This window comes from Ixodes scapularis, unplaced genomic scaffold (genome assembly GCF_016920785.2).
Source record: "Ixodes scapularis isolate PalLabHiFi unplaced genomic scaffold, ASM1692078v2 PGA_scaffold5__190_contigs__length_132052651, whole genome shotgun sequence".
Lineage (NCBI taxonomy): Eukaryota > Metazoa > Arthropoda > Arachnida > Ixodida > Ixodidae > Ixodes > Ixodes scapularis.
Window position 1 is genome coordinate 41,018,118 of NW_024609880.1, and position 20,288 is coordinate 41,038,405.

A 20,288-nucleotide genomic window follows, 5' to 3' on the forward strand; every position below is an offset into this window, starting at 1 on the left:
CCGTGAAAGCAAGATTTCGTATATTTTCGCAAAAACAGTAGTCGCACAAAAGCCTCCATTGGCCTTTGCAAAACATCGGATATTGGATGAGAATTTATGTTTCTTTAGTTTTCCTTTACGCACATGTGTGGATGAGATATAAAAAAAGTTAACAAGAACATCGCTATATATAACGTGGCAGCCAGGACTCCTAGAGACTTGCCCACGTTTCTTTCACAATAGCAGCATGTTAAACAATCTCAAGCTTGCCTGCTACTTTGTCTTTGGCTACTTAGTTACCGGAAGTATCTCTAACGGTAATATTGATAGTCGTGACGGCGACGCGTATGTCGGAAAGCCAAATAGCGATGCTGGAACATCCTCACTCGAATTGGGCGGTCGACTGGCACTTGTAACTGGTGCGGCCAGCGGCATCGGGCGGAGTGTTGCTATGGGACTCGCTCGGGAGAATGCCACCGTAATCGTAGCTGACACGAACAAAACCGGAGGAGACGAAACCGTTGCTATGCTTCCAAGTACGTATGACCATATTAACTGCATACGCGAATTTTGAGTGTGGAATGTTTTTTGTAATTGTTTGCTTTTTCACACCAGAATCATAAGGTATCAAAAACAGCAAATCACATCCAGTGCTTCGTTTCTTCGCAACCTCAAGCGTTTGATATAGATAAACAAACCTAGTTCATCTCACTGCAGAACACAAGGTTACTTACAAATATCCGAGCAGGAGAATTGGGATATGGGGACCAATGACGCATGATGCAAGTACTGAAACTAATACGAGGGCTGTATTTCTTTTTTCACGTTCTGATGAAGTGAGCTAAAAAAAACAAAAAAAGACTAATGGTTAAAACGTTATTTTTTTTTAATGTAGACATAATGTTTTTACCGTATTTTCGGAGTTGTAGTCTGCAGACTATAGATTTTTTTAAAGTTCAAATTTTAGGCTTTGGGGACTACCTACGCGTGCGGAATACAGGAATTTTGCTTCTAAGATCGTTCGTTATGACGAGACGTAACGGGTTTTGTGAATGAAATGTGTTAATCATGATTTATGTATAATACAAGTTTTTTTGTCAGCTTAGAAAGCAGACATTGTTCAAGGTGTGCAGTGGATGAAAAGAACATCGTGTCCGACTAAGCGCCTGGTGCGCACTCTGCACGGCGTGCGGACTATATGCACTGGGTGTAGACAATCTAAGCAAATACTCTTTTTTTTAGGTCTAAATGGGCTTTGGCGGAGTGTTGCCCGGAAAATACTGTACATATGTTATCTATTTTTTCATGCAAGCACCACACAGATAAGGACTAGGGGCGTGAGAATATACGAGAATAAAATTTGAATGACATAGTGATTGACAGAATATATTTATTCGACTTCCCAATTTTCTAGTATTCGAGTTTTCAAATAATTTTATTTGTCAAATATCAGTGCCGCTCGCGAAAACGTTTGCTTTCTTGCGCCGTTCTTATGGCGAAATATGCCTCACTGACTTGTGTAGGAACATAATCAAGCCGCTGTTTTGAGAAGAACACACTAACAAGTTATTTCTACAGTTTATTTCTTGTTTCTCGAACGAAGCAGTCATGCTTCCATGTTCTTGGATGAAATCGACAGAAAACCGTAACGTACGCGCATCGTGACTTTGAATGTGTAGAATCTTGCGCCACCTGCAGCCAGATCTGTGAACCGTAAGGCTATTCTCGGTTGTTACGTTCATAACATGGCAAATTATTGTGAAAATAGTAGTAACATCGATAAGTGAACCGACCTCTTTCCACAATCCGTCGTTCCTCGCGGCGTTGAGCGAGGTGCAAAACCCCCTTTTCACCTTTCGCCCGGCCTCAGTGGATGTCATGAGCCATCGAAGCCAATCTAAGGTCCCTCTAGGTTACGTTACCTTCCAGAGAAAGCGACGTGACGCAAGGAAAGCGTAGTCACGTGCTAAGTCGACAGAACTGGGTTGGCTGGGATGACTCGTAGCCGGCGCTGCCATCGGACGCAAGGTGAAACGGAGTATAGAGCTATATGTGACGCAAGACATCGCCCGATTCAAACGGTTCAGTCACATCCGTCCATTTACCCATTACATTGCCTATCCACACGTGGGATCGTGTGCACTGCCGTCAGCTGCGTCTTACGTTCGTCGTGTACATGCGGTCATTAACAACGTTTTTATTCGTGCTAACCTCGTCCTTCCCTGTGTCTTGCAAAACAATAAACACATTATACTTTTGTTCACGTCTTTGCGGATTCTCTCATTTTATGCGATAGCATTGCTTTTCTGCTCGACCTTCCCTACAAAAATTCAATGAATTACACGAAGCGAATGAGCATTAGCGGTATGACGATAAGTGGATACATTGAGATGAAAGAAACAAAATTCCAAACGTCCCTCAAGAAGGATTGACTCCTGGACCCAGGATTTTGAGCACGACACTCACCCAATATGCCAACGGGGAGTCTTGTGAAGTGACAGTTATTATGTTACAATCTTCTATTCTTATCGCTCGCATGCCCGGATTTGAAGGCCAGGTGTTCACTCGATATGCCGCAGTATTCAGAATGCATTGCAAGAGGAAGGAGTTGAATCAGCAGTACACAGCTGAAAAGAATCGGTGACGTGCCGAGTCTGACCATCTTTATTACATCGAAATGTATACGGGCATTCCACGCTCAGTCTCACGTCACAGACTTTATCACAGTATAATCAACGCAGTAAAACCTCAATGTCTTTCTTCGCTCACCCCTAACTAATATAGTTACTTTAACGTTGCGCAGGCTTTTGGATGCTTTCCTAAAAAGGGTTGCAGTCGGTGTTCTCAGTCATTTCATTATGCGTCAGCGCCACAAACTTGCATGTGCATAGAGGAAACGGCATGATGCTTCGTATAGTGCGGAGAGACGTCGTTTGTGATGGGAGTTAGGAAAGAACGGCTGTGGCGACTGGCGGCTTTCTTGAACTCGTGACGGAATGACTGAGAACACGGGCGACCACCTTTTTTTCGGGGAGCATGCAAAAGCTTGTGCCACGTCATGATAACTGTCTACATATGTGTGATAAGATATAGCTAGAGCATTTATAAACGTTCTGTGTATATATAAAATGATATCACTCTGCTTCTGTTAGTTATTTTTTTTTTTCTTATACCGGTCATTGGAAGAACTCAGATGTACTGAGAACCCTGGCTAGAAGCCTGGCAGGAAAGCAAGGGTATCCAAAACCTATGTCATGTCTTAATGACTGCCTTATTTGGTGTGATTAATATGTGGAGGAGTAGCTAGATTGCGTACCTACATTTCGTTTATGTAAAAAAATCATCATTCTTTTATTAAATTAGCATTGAAGCAATTTTTCAACTTTCGCTTAATACTTCTCAGCGTTCTACCGCTTGAAGGTTATGTTAAAAATAAAAACCTTATATATTCTTATTAATTTTTCACAAATTTTGAGAAACTAATATTTAAGTATCACGGCATAAAGCTTGGCGAATTAATGCCTCCGTTTCCGCTGCGCCATTAAAACCTGTATCTTACTTACCTACGGTATAAAGCTTGAAATATACAGGGTGTTTGATTTCTATTTCCAAAATGTTTATTTCAAAACAATCTGATAAAGGTTCACTAATACAATCTATGTAGGTAAGCTATACGGACAGTAGGTCATAAAATTTCTTACACCACGTTAGATAACTAACCAAATTTTGATAATTAACTTTTGAAATATTGAAAGGAAACATACGCTTTTATTGATAAATGTTTTGAGGGTCACCCGAATTCTAAAATAAATGAAATTCGAAATGACTTCGGGCGCGTGGGAACTGCTGGTATCCGCCAAAAATACCCACTAACGTAACTGGCACAAGGTTAGCGGTGCGAGAACCCGGATGAAGATATTATCATCCACGGTTTAGCACTGGTAGCTTTGTGCACCTTGGACGACTGATAGTTACAGCGCCCACAAGCACGTCCCACGTGCTTTAAAACGTTCTTAAATTTAACTAACTTGTTGTTTTCAATGACGCTCAGCAAGCTTCTAATTTGAGCCTTATGTTTATTTTCACTAATTAGAAAGTTAAATAATATATTATAGTGTCATGGATGAGCGGCAGATAAACAGGCAATAACCAAAGGAACTACAAGTTTAATGTGGCGAATTTGTGCCAAAGACGAAAGCGTTGCAGGCGTCGAATGTCGGCGTGACAACAGAGTCGAGTGCTGGCAATGTGCCGAAAAAGTGAGCGCGAGGAGGAAAGGAGAGAGCGCGGGGATGTCAGAAGGTCGACCACTGATTCGAATGATTAGTGGTTAGACCTAAATCTAGCTGCCCTTGCCTCCAGTACCACGCGTCGAACGCCTTAGGACTTGAAACTCAGGCGTCGGCGATCGGGTTTCGCATTCGAACGCATTCGACGAGTGCAGTGAAGACATAAGCGGATCGCTTGAGGTATACCCATTAATATTTTGAATCAAAGCTCGGCGTTCGGACGTCATCATGCGCTCTCCACATCTCACTCTCACTTTCTCGGTGCGTAGGCAACACCGCCTAGAAAATAAGGCCGTGTAGGGCCGACCTTTTTCCGTCACCATTGAAGGCCAACGCAGGGCATAGATTGGAAACGAGTGCCGTGTAAGCGCTCGGGTTCGAGTCCAGTTTAAACCGAATGTTGAAGCAATCGTCTCTATCAGCACTACGGCTTTTTTATCCAGTAGGTTTTGGCTATACCAACACCTCCTAGATAACAAAGCCGTACTACTGAATGAGATGGCGTCAAGCGAAGGTCAACGCTGAACAGAGGATGGACACGGCGCGATTGCGTCAACGTTCGGCTCAAACTAAATTCGAGGCCGTGCGTTGACGCAGTAATCATTTCCAATCTTTGTCCAGCGTCGGCCTTCTCTGATGACGCCATCTCACTCAGCACTCCGTCTTTGTTTTCTAGGAGGAGTTAACGTGGCGGTGTTGAGCATAGACTGACGTCGGACACCCACGCGGAGAATCTCTTGTACACTCGTGGGATTCTGGATCATTCGGCGTAGAACGTTCGCCGCGTAGAAGATTCGTAATTTAATCAGACAATCACGAGAACGTTAAAGAGAAGAAAAAAAATATGAGAAGCGTCCGCTCTCGAGAAATGAGCCTGGCGCTTCTGCATGAAAGGCAAGCACGGTAATTTTTTCCCCACTCACACGCTCGCACGGTGACACGCGTGGAAATAGTTTATTAGCCGACGTATTTTACGGATTAACCAGCTATATTATGTAGCCCTGGTCGTATAAGTGCCCTGCACAGGCTGAAATAATGTACCATTTAAGCATTAAGATAGCCGTTCGAATTCATTTTAAACACCCTTTATTTTTCTTCAAATTAATAATCAATTGGTCTAATTCTCAGTAAACTTACTTTTACTTGCAGACGGACACCTTAACCACACATTCCTGTACGTGGATGTTCGAAATTCGACTTGAGTCAAAGAACTCTTCGAAGGCATCCAAACTAAATTCGAAATGAACATCAGTATTGTCGTCAACAGTGCTGGGATTCTGCATCATATAACTTCCCCCGTAAATCTGAGTGAAGCAATATTCGACGATGTAATCAACACCAACCTAAAGGTGAATCACTGAGCTGGCTTCCGGCTCTCCTTACTTAAGGATACCTTACGGGTTTGGTAGGGTTATAAGAAATAACCTACTAAACTATTTTGCACAATATACACATATACACGCTCATGATTATATGTGAATGTATGATACCATGGAAGTTTAATATGCAATTATTGTAATTAATTTTTAATGAACTTTTTGCCGACGACGTAACACGTTCACTTGAAACATTCAGACTCCGCCGACGTGTCCGCTTCGGGAAGCTACCGCATTTAAAGAGCACTTCTCGAGTATCCACTGCGGGATGATGCCGCTTCAGTGACGGCTGTTCTATGAGTTGACCTGTCTGTCAAGGTGAAACACAGCCTCGCCTGTGAAGATAAGAGAGTCCGAATCGGAAAAGGGGGAGGGCTTGTCGTCTGCTTGTAGAGACGTTATTTTCCCCCATTTCTCCGGCGATGTCATCTGCTCGTAGAGATCAGTCCTTATTTTTTTTTCATCCACGTAAGATGATGCTCTCAAGCGTTTTCATTCTGGCTTATATTTCCTGCGTCGCATTCTAGTGAACATTCAGCTTCCTGCGAAGCGTAGTTTTTTGTTCGGGCTAAAAAGCAGGGTTTACTTTTTCCGATCGGACCCTGTAGATCAATTTTTGACATGTACCTTGAATGGATAATACCAGGAAATATCTCTAACTGGGTGTCTTACCGTAATACGCTCTACTTTCGTACGACACGTGTTCCTTACCATAACATTTGTTAAATCAGAAATGCATTGGAAATGACATAGTGACCGATCTTTTCTTTTTTTTTTTGGAAACCCTGCATTTTTTTATTTTTTTTCGTACCTCATTTTGCCTACCAAACCATACTTGAAACTCTTGTGAGTTTCCGGTATTTAAGTAACTGAATACGTATCTTAATGATTACAACGCATTCCTCGGTTATGAGAATGCTTCAGTCCATGACATGTATACATATTCATGCAATGAGGTTATTTCAATAATGAAAGTGAGACATGGTTATTGGCCCTTGGAGCAGACTTCATCCAACCGTTTACTTATTTAATAATACAAAATTATCCGCCAAGCGAACTGTTGCGGAAAACACCTAGAACAGATGCATAATTGATGAATGCAAACAAGATCAAGCCCCAGATTTATGTTTAATGACATCCGTCATGTTATGCCAAGGTTCCTCTGACTTACATATATTCTACGCTTGCTTTGATTGACTCATCATGAGGGCAGACAGCACGAGCAATAAGCAGCCAGTTTTAGAAATGTGATTAACATATATCCACGCTTGTCTGGACGTTTGAGTCTAGAAAGTTTATAAAATTTTCCTTTCGTATATTGCAAACTTGTGTGAATGAAAGAACTACACAATTCTGTAGCACTGACTGTATCAAAACAAAACAATGTGCTCTTTCAACCCTTGGAAAGGAAGTTGATTAACCAAACGAGTATTTCAAGAAATATGCGTGACACAGTCGTGAGACATAATCCAACCTATTTTCCAGTCAAATGCGGTAATTTCTATGACCAGATATTTTTACAGAAGTTGGGCTATATCTGTATTGGAAATGTCGTTTCTTAGATACCCAGATATAACTTTATTAAAAACAAAAAAGAATCCGTTCTTTAGGTCAGCTCTATTTTTGTTACTTTAAACGGATGTAATACAAAGAAAGTAATGCAAATTTAAGATAAATACCCAGAACTTCATTCTTAATATATAAAAAAATACAGCATGTTTTTCTTTATGCGGGGCATTTCATTTTAGTCCACTTTTTCTAACTATTATTTCAAAAATTATTCCAAGTTCAAATTAGACGTAAGTGTTTATAGAGAAAGCTATTTTACTAAAGTGTTTTAGCTTGAAACTTAAATATCTATAGTGTTACAAAGATACCGTCTGCAGCATGGTGAACACGACACGCGATGACGGATGATCGAACGACTTAAGGAGGCCGAGCCAGCTCGTGGAGCCTACGCCGAGATGACCATGAGCGCCGCTGCCCCGTAGAGGTCTTCACCTACCTCATGATATTGTTAGGAATGGAAAAAGATGGACACATGCAGAATTTAAAATAAGTGCTTAACGAGCCGAACGTGCGCCTGCAAACTTTAAAAGAAAAAGGTCAATCGCATCTTGTGCCGTCTACTGAGGGGTGACTGCTACGAAGTAGCGCGTTATCTCAGCATTCATGTACAGTCGGGAGCAAAAGTTTGCGGGGCACGGGAGCGCGTGACGAAATGCATCGCCGCGCCGCCCAACGGCGCGCCGCCGCATTAAGGAGCCGCGCTTTGCGCGTGCGCACCTTTTGTGCCCGCTATCATGTCTCTTTCGCTCGTTTCTTTCCGACGCACTCGTGATAACAGGAGCCGGCGCCAGGGGCGCGAGATAGCGCTTCGCTGGCTTTCATGCTGCGCGTCTGCTTTAGCTGCCTCAGCCGCTGCGCTTTTGCACGGAGGTCGCGGGGTGGGTGAACCAGGCGCTTTGTCACCCAGCGCGGCTGCGGAGGCAGCTGAAGAAGACGCGAGACATGACAGCCAGCGAAACGGTAACTTGCGCCCCTGGCGCTGACTCCGGTTATCAGGGGTGAGTCGGACAGAAACGAGCGAAAGAGACATGACTGTCAGCACGAAGGGCGCGCATGCGCAAAGCGCGGCCTTTTTATGTGGCGGCGCGCCGTTGCACGGCGCGGCGATGTATTTCGGCACGCGCTGCCGTGCCCCGCAAACTTTTGCTCCCGACTGTACGTGGTGCGTTGACGAAAGTTCGGAACCAGACACACATAGGCAGACGGGAATAGGTTGTTTGAACTTTTCAGAAGATCGGGGTAAGCGGGACAAAGTTCAGTCCCGTTCCTCCTCATGGCAGTTTATTGCGTTTCCAATCGCAGCACGAACGCGGCAAAGTTTCCTGCTCATACGGTCTCGCACATTTATCAGCCATAGTGTAATTTTGTTTGTTTCTAATACACCTTTTTTCCCTTGAGAACATGTATTTCTTAATACATTCGCTTATTCATTCTTACGTGGCAAATATGGTTCTTAGGTGGTAAATATTATATTGTGGTCACGTACGAACGCACCGACCCAGCGGCTCCCGAGAGAACTTTTCTCCACTCGATCGAGCGGCCCCGGAGAGCGTCATGTTACCTTACCCGGCTCAAGTGCTGCGTCGTCGACGAATGTTGCCGCACGCTAACATAAGTCCGCGCAACATCCATTGCACCACATTAGACAACATCTTGGCAATCACCCCATAGCACTGCCAATACTGCTGTCTCATCTGGCTGACGTATTGCCTCGCGATTCCACCAGTTCACGCCATTGCGAGGTAACCCTCAGCACGAGGGTTTAAAAAGAAGTCGGACAGAGGAATAAAAGAAGACGAGACGGAGTGAGCAGCGAGACGGCATGGGACCATCGGCCTGAATAGACGCCGACAACGCTCTTTCATCATTATTATAAATTTGGCCAAGTAATAATCAGTTAACGAAATAAAATGTTAGTGTTCTCACCAACTGTTCCAGACCAAGTCTAGAACAACCCGAGATACTACAGTGGTGACCCGATTTTCCCCAGCGCAACCACCAACAACCCCAGCTCAGCCATGCCGGACGAGGAGCCCGTCTCCAGCACTGTTTCCGCAGTCGCCCTCAAGCTTCCCCCTTTCTGGCCTGCGGACCCGCAGCTGTGGTTCGTCCAAGTCGAGTCTCAATTCGCCACTCGACGGATCACGGCTGACATGACGAAGTTCCACCATGTCGTGTCCAGCCTCTCCCCAACCATTGCCACAGAGGTGAGGGATCTGCTACTCACACCGCCAGCCGTCGATGCCTACAGCACCCTAAAGGCACAGCTGATTCGCCGCACAAGCGCCTCAGAGGAGAAGCGTCTACAGCAACTCTTGACAGCAGAGGAACTTGGCGACCGCACTCCAACGCAGCTGTTGCGTCGGATGGAGCAGCTCCTCGGAGACAAGGCGACGACCATCGACGAGTCCCTCCTCCGCGAGCTCTTCCTGCAACGCCTGCCGAGCAACGTTCGGATGGTGCTGGCATCAGCGGGGGACATCGGCCTCGCTAAGATCGCCGAGCTTGCAGACAAGATAATGGAGGTCTCTACCCCATCCCCGAACATCTCAGCAGCCCACACCCGATCCAGTCCAGACGAGGTCCGTGAACTACGAGCCGAGGTCGCGCGTCTCGCTGATCTTGTGGCAAAATTGCAAGCTCCTCGTGGCCGTCGCGCATCACGCGGGCGTTCCCCCGCCGGACGCCGGTCTCGCTCTTCCTCCCGCACGGACTCAGGCGAGTGCTGGTATCATCAACGTTTTGGCGCCGAAGCTCTTAAATGCAAGCCCCCTTGCACCCAAGCGGAAAACGAGAAGGCCGAGCACTAAGGGTGGCAAGTGCTCCCGCCGATCTCCACAGCCGCCGATCCTTGTTTTTTGTGACGGACCGCATCTCTGGTGTTCGCTACCTCGTGGACACCGGGGCAGAGGTTAGTGTCGTCCCCGCAACCGTACAAGATCGTCGGCACCCCAGCACGTCGCAACATCGTGCCGTGAACAACTCGGCCATTTCGACATACGGTGCGCGTTCCTTGACACTCGATCTCGGACTGCGGCGCACTGTTCGCTGGGTTTTTATCTGCGCGGCCATTCCGCACGCAATTCTCGGAGCAGACTTCTTAACGCGTTTTGGGCTGCTGGTGGACGTCAAGGGGCGACGTCTTCGAGACGAAGCGACACGACTCACCGTCCAAGGCATCGCCTCGTCTCTGCAGTCTATCAGCCCCACATTCGCATTTCCAGCTGAGGACTCCCCGTACACGCGGCTGCTCGGCGAGTTTCCACAGCTGACGCGCGTTGGACCGGACGAGTGCCCTATCCAACACACCGTGACACACCACATCGAGACGTCAGGAGCACCTGTCCACGCGCGTCCCCGCCGGCTACCCCCAGACAAACTACGGGTCGCCCGACAACAGTTCGAACACATGCTCGAGCTGGGCATTGTGCGCCAGTCGGAAAGCCCTTGGTCCTCGCCTCTCCACATGGTCCCCAAATCCACGCCAGGGGACTGGCGTCCGTGTGGCGACTACCGAGCCCTCAACCGCAACACAGCAGAAGATCGCTACCCAATCCCACACATTCACGACTTCACTGCATCGCTCGACGGCACTACCATCTTCTCCAAGATTGATCTGGTACGTGCTTACCATCAAATTCCGGTCGAGCCCTCGGATATTCCAAAAACCGCCGTCACCACACCCTTCGGTCTATTTGAATTTCTGCGCATGCCATTCGGACTCAAAAACGCTGCGCAGACCTTCCAACGTTTCATAGACCAGGTGCTGCGAGGGTTTCCCTTCTGCTATGCCTACATTGATGACATCCTCGTGGCCAGCAAAACTGCCGACGAACATCTCGGACATCTCCGAGCCCTGTTCACTCGCCTGGCCGAATTTGGACTTGTAATCCAGATGGACAAGTGCGTTTTTGGCAAGCCCGACCTCGAATTTTTGGGCCATACTGTCAACGCTTCCGGCATCCGCCCACTCGATACCAAAGTGCAGGTGATCAGAGAGTTTCCTAAGCCATCAACCAAGAAGCAACTCCGGGAGTTTCTCGGCATGATAAATTTTTATCGACGTTTTCTCCCGGGCTGCGCAGAAAAGCTCCACCCGCTGCACGGCATGCTCTCAGGCTCACGTAACCCCAAAGCCGAGCTCACTTGGGACGAGCGCTGCACATCAGCATTCCATCGTGCCAGATAACTTCTGGTTACAACAACCATGCTTGTGCATCCCAAGGAAGCGGTCCCACTTTCGGTAGCCACCGACGCTTCGGACAACGCCGTCGGCGCTGTGCTTCAACAGGAAGTACACGGACAGTGGCAACCTCTTTCTTTCTTTTCCCGGAAACTAACTCCCACCGAGCAGCGTTATAGCACTTTCAGCCGCGAGTTACTGGCGATATACTTAGCCTTGCGGCATTTCAGGCATTATGTCGAAGGTCGGCAATTTTTTGTCTTGACCGACCACAAGCCCCTCGTGCACGCTTTTCGTTCACTGCGACCCGACGGTGGCAGCCATTCTCAGCGAGAGCTGCGACAAATGTCATGTGTCTCGGAATTTACATCGGACATCCGGCACGTTCATGGCGCAGAGAACGTCGTGGCTGATACTCTGTCACGAATAGGCACATGCACCAACGAAACTCTGGCTGTCGTCGATTTCGCAAAACTGGCAGCGGCACAACGCAACGACGCCCAACTTCGCGACCTCCGTGCCACACCCGGATGGCTGGTATTCAGTGAGCTCTCTCTTCCTATGTGTTCGACCGACCTTATATGTGACACATCAACGAGATCACCACGCCCCTACGTGCCACTACAGTTTCGCCGCCAGATCTTTGATGCCCTTCACGGACTTTCGCACCCCGGAATCAAGGCTACCCAACATCTTATAACATCTCGCTTCGTGTGGCCCGGCATCAACAAGGATGTTCGCCACTGGGCCCGCACTTGCATACAGTGTCAGCGCTGCAAAGTTCAGCGTCACACGGTCACACCCCTGGGAACCTTCAATCCACCCGACGCACGGTTCGACCACATCCACATAGACATTGTTGGACCGCTGCCGCCTTCCCAGGGAAATGCCTACCTTCTGACTTGCATCGACCGTTTTACTCGCTGGCCGGAAGTCGTCCCCCTGCCCAACATAACTGCGGAAACGGTGGCACGCGCATTCGTTGCATACTGGATTTCGCGGTTCGGCACGCCTTCCACTATCCCGACTGACCGGGGCCGACAGTTTGAATCCAGTCTCTTCTCCAGCCTCACTAAGCTGCTGGGATCTCGGCGCATTCGCACCACTGCTTACCACCCCGCCAGCAATGGCATGGTGGAGCGCTTTCATCGCCAGCTGAAAGCCGCCCTCAAGACCCATCAACGTCAAGATTGGATGGAAGTTTTGCCCCTCGTTCTCCTCGGCATTCGGACAGCCCTCAAATCTGACCTCGGTTGCAGCGTTGCAGAGTTGGTCTACGGTACGACCCTTCGCCTCCCCGGTGAATTCTTCACATCCACACAAGCCGACGCCTGTCTGGACTCCACCAACTACGTAACCCAACTGCGGGAGGCTATGACACACATCCGTGCCACCGCACCCCGTCAAAAACCCAGCCAACCCTCCTTCATCAGCCAGGACTTGGCAACGTGCACACATGTCTTTCTGCGAAATGACGCCGTGCGAAAGCCCCTGCAACCGCCCTACGACGGGCCACACAAGGTGTTAAGGCGAGGTTCAAAAAACATCACACTTGCAATTCGTGGTCGCACCGAGGTCGTCGCATTAGATCGCGTTAAAGCAGCTTATTTAGATGGCGCCCCAACAGACACTTCTGCAACGGCACCACCCCACCCGGAAGCGCCACCTAAACAAACAACGCTCGCGCCGACCTCGCCTCTCCCTTCTCCACCCGACCACAAACAGATCATCGCCCCCGACAAGCAGCGCCCGACGAAGATCCAGACACGCTCCGGTCACCACGTGCATTGGCCACAGCGTCTGGGCATCGCAGCTCCTTCAACAGCTGCTGCACACCTCACTCGCGCGCCCGCGGCGAGTCGAAAGCCTAGGCTCGGATAACGGTGGTCTCTAAACGTTCGCCTACTCTCTGGGGAGGGAGTACTGTGGTCACGTACGAACGCACCGACCCAGCGGCTCCCGAGAGAACTTTTCTCCACTCGATCGAGCGGCCCCGGAGAGCGTCATGTTACCTTACCCGGCTCAAGTGCTGCGTCGTCGACGAATATTAGGCAACATCTTGGCAATCACCCCATAGCACTGCCAATACTGCTGTCTCATCTGGCTGACGTATTGCCTCGCGATTCCACCAGTTCACGCCATCGCGAGGTAACCCTCAGCACGAGGGTTTAAAAAGAAGTCGGACAGAGGAATAAAAGAAGACGAGACGGAGTGAGCAGCGAGACGGCATGGGACCATCGGCCTGAATAGACGCCGACAACGCTCTTTCATCATTATTATAAATTTGGCCAAGTAATAATCAGTTAACGAAATAAAATGTTAGTGTTCTCACCAACTGTTCCAGACCAAGTCTAGAACAACCCGAGATACTACAATATCCTACAGAATGACAAATATTTATCTAGATCGTCTTTAATATCATCACGTAGTTTTAACGCGCGAATTCAAAACAAGGGGGATGCACTCTGAATTTTCGTTGCCATGAGATGGTTAGCTACCGAGGTGATAAATGCTTAAATAAAAATAATACTGCTGCTACATTGAGGTGTATCGGCATGTATTTAGTAGTATTATTTCTTTTTCATCATTTATATTCTCTAGATATATTTTAAGCACACATTATTACTTGTAATATGTATGGTTTTTAAAACATGCATATTTGAAACATGCATGGTTTGAAAGATAAATAGGCTATAATAGACTGGTTTTATTGCATGACAATCGCAAACTTGAAGGCAGCCTTTTTTGCTTGCAGGGTACATTTTTGGTGACCAAAGGAGCGGTGAAGCACATGCTATCACGGAATGTAACAGGAGCAGCTATTGTGAACATTGCGAGCATACTTGGCAAGGGGGGCTTTCCAGGACTGGGCGCCTACACAGCCTCCAAGGGCGGTGTCATTGCGTTCACCAAGTCCGTCGCCCTTGAGCTGGCGACCAAGGGAATCCGGGTGAACGTGATTCTGCCCGGCCTTACCGACACTCCCATGATTCAGAAATACTCAAGCAGCGATATAACCAGAAGGCTAGCGGCAATGATTCCCATGAAGCGTATCGCGCAGCCAATCGAAATCTCAGAAACAATTCTTTTCATGTGCAGCCCCAAAACGTCCTACATGACCGGAGCTTCCATTGACGTTGCCGGTGGTTCAAAAACATAAGTAAATGTTTGTGACGAGGGCTTTCGATTTAAAATACAGCCTCAAATACGGAATACATATATGATGTGGTGACAGATTAATTCATGGGTATGGTAGGTTCCGTAAATAATCACTAATGAGCTTCTGCAATTAGGAAATAAATTCCTTCCAGAAAGTCCCACTGTGCCATTTATATTTTCTTATTTTCTTTAAATATAACATACTGTAAAAAGGTGTCTATATCAATTCCTTCGTTCCCATATTTTTTTACTTGGCGGAAATTAGATGGGGGTAAGCGCAACCATAAATATAATAATCGAGGCAACTTGGCATATTTTCTTACCAATCACTTCACTGGTACGTCAGAATGTAGTTCCAGTGTTGAAAATAGTGTTTCTTTTTGACTATATTGATCAATAAAATTAAGAACTGGCAGAATTTATCTTAAGTTATTCAACGATCATTTGTCTTCCTGTTTTACCGCGCGACCTTGAATATAGATTCCCCCAAAAACGTGAACCCTTCTACCGCTGTAACACGTGTAATATATAAGTAGAAGTGTTGAGCACCTGAATTGCATAATTTTGACGCAACCCTGTCACAAATATACGACGGGAAGTTGGGACAACTCCTTTATCAACTTATTCATGGAACTAGATGTTAACTCCGTAGGGATGCATCGCCACCCAAATAGCTGCTGCTCGGATTGCTTTATCGCGAATATTTCCTATAGCATTAAAATACGTATAGTCAATTAGGGCAGGTTCGGTTGTTAAATATTTCAAAGTATTAATGCGAAGTGTTTCTTAGCTTGTTCCTTGAGGTGGCTATACTTATGTATAAATTCGGCACTCGGCTTAGTCAAATTGCTGCTAAGTAGCAAATATAGCCTTGTATTCCTGATATCTACCTAACCTTTTCTTATGTAATAAGGGATACAGAAGATGAATAGTCTTGCCGTTTTGTCTCCAAGATTTGTTTCTCCTGTTAGCCGGGTTCATTAGGGCGTTGCACTCCAGAAGTGGAAGGCTGCAAACTACTGAGGCGTTCTATATCTTATAAACAGCCATAACGCTCTTTTGTTTTATGTGCTTGGGCGTATTGCGTGTTTTTGAATTAAAGTGAAACATTTAAAGTGGCCGCATATATTGGTTTGCTAGTGCTACAATTTTTATTGGTGCCTGAAGGTTGTGAAAGCATTGTACCGAAATTAAAAAAAAAAAAAAAAAAAACTTGCCCGAGTGAAGCGAAGTAAAAATAAACACCATAACTGTCTGCCCGACTGGCGCAATAACCGACAGATGGCGGCAGCAGCTTCAGCTGCTTGCGGCTGCTTACAGAGCCTTTCCTACGGCGGCTTCAGCTGAGCAGCCGCCCGGTCGCACCAAAAGCAGACGACATCTAGCTGAAATTACTTCACGAACTATCGCTTTTTTCTTATGTTCATTTATTGGGTTTGATTGGTAACGAAAAAGAAATCATGCACTGATCATTCCAGCACCGAAAAACGCTCGCCATTTATTATAAAAAAAAAAAAAGTTGTCTTCTTTGCAAGCGACCGGATGGTTGCTGAGCTGCCGTTAGCCGCCGACCGAGCTGCCACCACCTTTCGGTTGTTGCGCAAGCCAGAGGGCGCGCGGTTAGCAGACAAAAGTTGTGTGTACAGAATACCAATTATCGTTCTGTTTATTTTTTAATGAAGTAATTTTTTTTTAGGGATGTTTTCACGGTTATATTCGCCTTTTGTGGTATATTGCAGCACGATTCTTTACCGAGAGGATTTATGTGATCTTTTTAAAAGGCTTCACCCGGGTTCGGCGGCACGCGTTGGATGTTCGAATACGTTTATGTTAGTTAGCACCCGGAATACAACGTGTCAGTCTGGAATGGACAGAAAATTAGCCTTTTTGCTAATTCTCAAGGCAGTTCTTGCTGCTGATTTATCTCTTAGAGCGGTGCACATTTGTCAAATGATGGTGTTCAAGAGAAATTAAGACACGGTGAAAGGAGCATCTCACCGTAAAACGGTAGTTTTACTTAGATTAATTTCTTTAATTACTAAGGTAAAGGATGCAATTCAGCATGTTCCGCCCACAAAGCATCGCCGAAGAAGAATTAAGGTTATTGCTACCAACTCAATTTTTTTAGCCCTTTGACATCCTCCGACATTCCTCTTCTTATTTCAGGAACATCCTTAATGTACCTGTGCGAAATTCCTTTTGGCTACATATAGAAATTCCAAGTTATCTTGAACGTAGTTGAACTTGTCTTTCACTTCGCAATAATTATTTCAAACATAGCGAAAAATGCATATGAAAGCGGCTTGTTCTACATTTTTATTCAGTTTATACGAATAGTTTTATGAATGGATACAACACAATACAAATAATGCTCATTTCTAAGCTATGCGGCATTCAACCTTTTTTTATAACAAAACTGCGACTGGTTATTGGGTTTTATGAGTTTGTCGCACGAACGTGGGGATGCAGTAATGTGGCTTGCGGAGGCGATCATCTTTTTTTTTTATTTTTTGTTTTAGTATAATATTGAAGCCATGTGAATTGAAATTCAATGTGACTGAATACTTCATAGAGGTCATTAAAATCTATTAAAACATTAATGGCACTTCCTAGGCAGATTAATAAGAAAAATAAACGTTTACGCAAAACAAGTCAGTGCGAAATGCTATCGCACTTCGACGACGACCTCTGCAAAGGTTTCGGCAATTTTTTTTCATCTCCGCGAGTTTGAATATTACAACGAAGCTCTACTGTTCCATTCAAGCATGCGTCGCATAGTATTTTCCGCAAGCTATTCTACCAAATGCCACGACTGTCTTTCACCTCATTATGACTATGTTGTCAAACTTCGCAGATAAGTGAGAAGTGCCACCTGTACAAATAAACCTCCTTAGATCTCTTCTACAACAAGCTAATGTGCATAAGCTCCTCGTATGGGACATTCAAAGTCAATTCTACATGAGTGCAATCTCTGATTCTCCGCCCAAATGTAACACTAGCAGTTCGAATCAGATGCCAAAGTTTCAGAGCTAACTTCTATTTCATTGAAACTTTTTAAGTGATTTTTTAAAATTATCAATGGGAAAATGGGCCTGTTCTAAGTTACTGGCGCCATTGAGGTCGATGTATCCGAAAGTCCCGGCGAAACCAATTCTCCCCGTAAAACGGAAAATCACAAAACTTTAGAATAAAATAACGGTTAGTTCAGAAAATTCGGTGTCTGATTAGCACCACTAGCGCTACATTTCAACGGATAGTAAGCGGTCGCCGATACGTACTTTTCTTTTTTTTTTTTTATGTAAAGAAACTGTCACTTTTCTGAAGATACCTTTTACATACGTTGACTCGACATAGCTTTGAGCTACCACACGGTCGATGCTTTCACTACCACGGTGTGCGCGCGACTATACTCCATTTTGCTTCAATCCCCAACACAGCTGACGCTACCATGTGATGGTACCGATAAAACAATGCGAAATTTCATCGTCGCGGTGCTCACTCGCCTTGTGTGTTGGCTATTACTGACTAAACCATCAATCACAGTGAATGCGCCGCTATCGACCGCTTTCAAAAGGAATAGTTTTAAGGGTGACACTTTGCAGGAATTTTGCTGTCTGTGCTTGTCCGTCGTCCCAGCGAATAAAAAAGCTTCTTCCTTTCAATTGCATAAGGAGGAGACGACCCGTCATTAACAGCGCGGCGACAAAAGTAGCCTTAGCGCAGCGTCTTCCCCTGTCGTCCTCTGACAACTGCAAAACAAGTGTTTTCGAACATTACTCGCGTTATACGAAATCACACTGTGGCAGTTTTCAGTTGCTACACGCAACGTTCAAGGGTTTTATAAACTTTTCGCGTGTTCGATTTCACTATAACATTTCTACTTCTCGAGCCCTACATGAAACGTGAAATACGTTCTGCCAAAACTTGTCGCCTTGAACGCGCCTTCACAGCAGAGATTTGCCTCGTTTCTATCCATGCACCTCGTTCTCTACTCATCGCAAAGCGTCAACATCACTCCCTGCTTTCACCGCTCAACAACATTGGAAAAACCTGCGCCTTCTCTTGCGTCGTCACTGCAATGTAGTCTTCCTAATGGCACCGCCGTACCAATGCCGTCCTGCGTCTATGGAACGAGCGCAGAGGGAACGGCTGGTTTCCGCATCTCGCGACCGGCGTCACGCGCACACTGGCCACCAACGAGAGGCCGCCCGTGTTCCTCTTACACGGCGACGTTTGGATGCCGAGGTATCCTGAGGTGCGCCAACGTGCTAAAGCTATCAGTATTGCTTCTGCGCACATTGTGGACTAGAAAGGCACTCATTTTATCGCAGTTGATTTAACCTGTGTCAGCAAATCCACAAAAACAATGAACGCGTTGACATTTATTGTGTTGATTCATTGGCTCCATAGCAGGGCAGGGTTGGCTGTGGTCGGACTTGTGAAACGAAGTATAATAGCAGGCTTCATGTCTGGCCAGTTGTAGAAACACTCGAAGATTTAAATTAAAATGCTAAATGTACCATATGATGCCTTTTCCCTGCCTGTTAACGTTTGCCGGTATGTAAAATTATTCCGAGAGCGCCGGAGAGGTTTCGAACCGCGTGACTGATATGTCACTCACGTTTGTTTCAATACATACTTTTGCCTGCTGTCATGTTCTTTACGCGGTATCACACCAGGGACAACACCTAACTCGGCACAAGCATGGCACTGGTAGAAGTTTCTTTTGGGCCTAAAGAGGATTTACTCTAAGGCGTTAGTGTGTGCTAGAGTATTTATATTAGCGTTTCAGTAGCTATTGTGTGGCTAGTCACATAATTGCTCAAGCGTGATATTTGAGCGAAAGATTCAGGGTATAATCCGAAGAACCAAAAGTGAAGCATAAAGTTTTCACTTGCTTGAGAATTTATGCCCTACATTTTTTACATGAAAAATCTATCTCTAAATAAAGGCTAACACTGGTACTCCTTTGGCTAATGAGAGCCAATGCACCCAGACTCTGTCCGAAGAAAGTCAAGTTGGGTTCTACAGCTTCGAGCTTTTTAAGAACTTAAACTCCCAGACAAGACCCGAATTCCGCCCTAAAGAGCTATGCTACATGGGTTACCACAAATGCAGCATAAACTTGCGCAGAAATCGAAGTGTATTTGTCTGTATATATCTCCAATCAAAATTAGAAAAAAAAAAACAACTATTTTTTACATTTCACTTTGCAGCCTGGCTACGAACCCAAATGTTCTTTGTGGCAATTCCTCGTATAATAAATTCCTACCACATCCATGTAGCTCAAAGCAGTGTTGTACACGTTCCTCAAAAAAAGGAACGAAATCTCGTTCCTCGTTCCTTCTGATTTTTGGAACGCGTTCCCGTTACAAGTTCCATATGTGAAAAAGGAACTCGTTCCCGTTACAGTTGAAAAAATGGAACGTATCGTTACATATACGTTACATTTGTATTTTTTTCTAATTACCATAGTTAGTTAAATCAAAGTTTTTTTAATTTTTTTATCTATCCCATGAATAGTCAGCATACGATTTTGTATGTCGTGATGGAAGGGCACAAAGAAAAGAAAACACGCGGAAGCAGGGTTTCATTTGTTGACATGTTCATGTTAAAAATCTCAGCTAACAACCGTGTCCATGTTTGTAGAGGATAATTCAGACGAGCCAAATGTACTTTTATCCAAGATTGCACGAGCGTTTTACTACTACCTCACACGTTTCAATTCAACAG

General features: G+C 45.7%; 1 pseudogene; it reads left to right on the plus strand.

Annotated features, from left to right (window-relative positions):
* Positions 1 to 226: 226 nt before the first annotated feature.
* On the plus strand, positions 227 to 14,592 carry LOC115321244 (annotated as a pseudogene).
* The last annotated feature ends 5,696 nt before the right edge of the window (positions 14,593 to 20,288 follow it).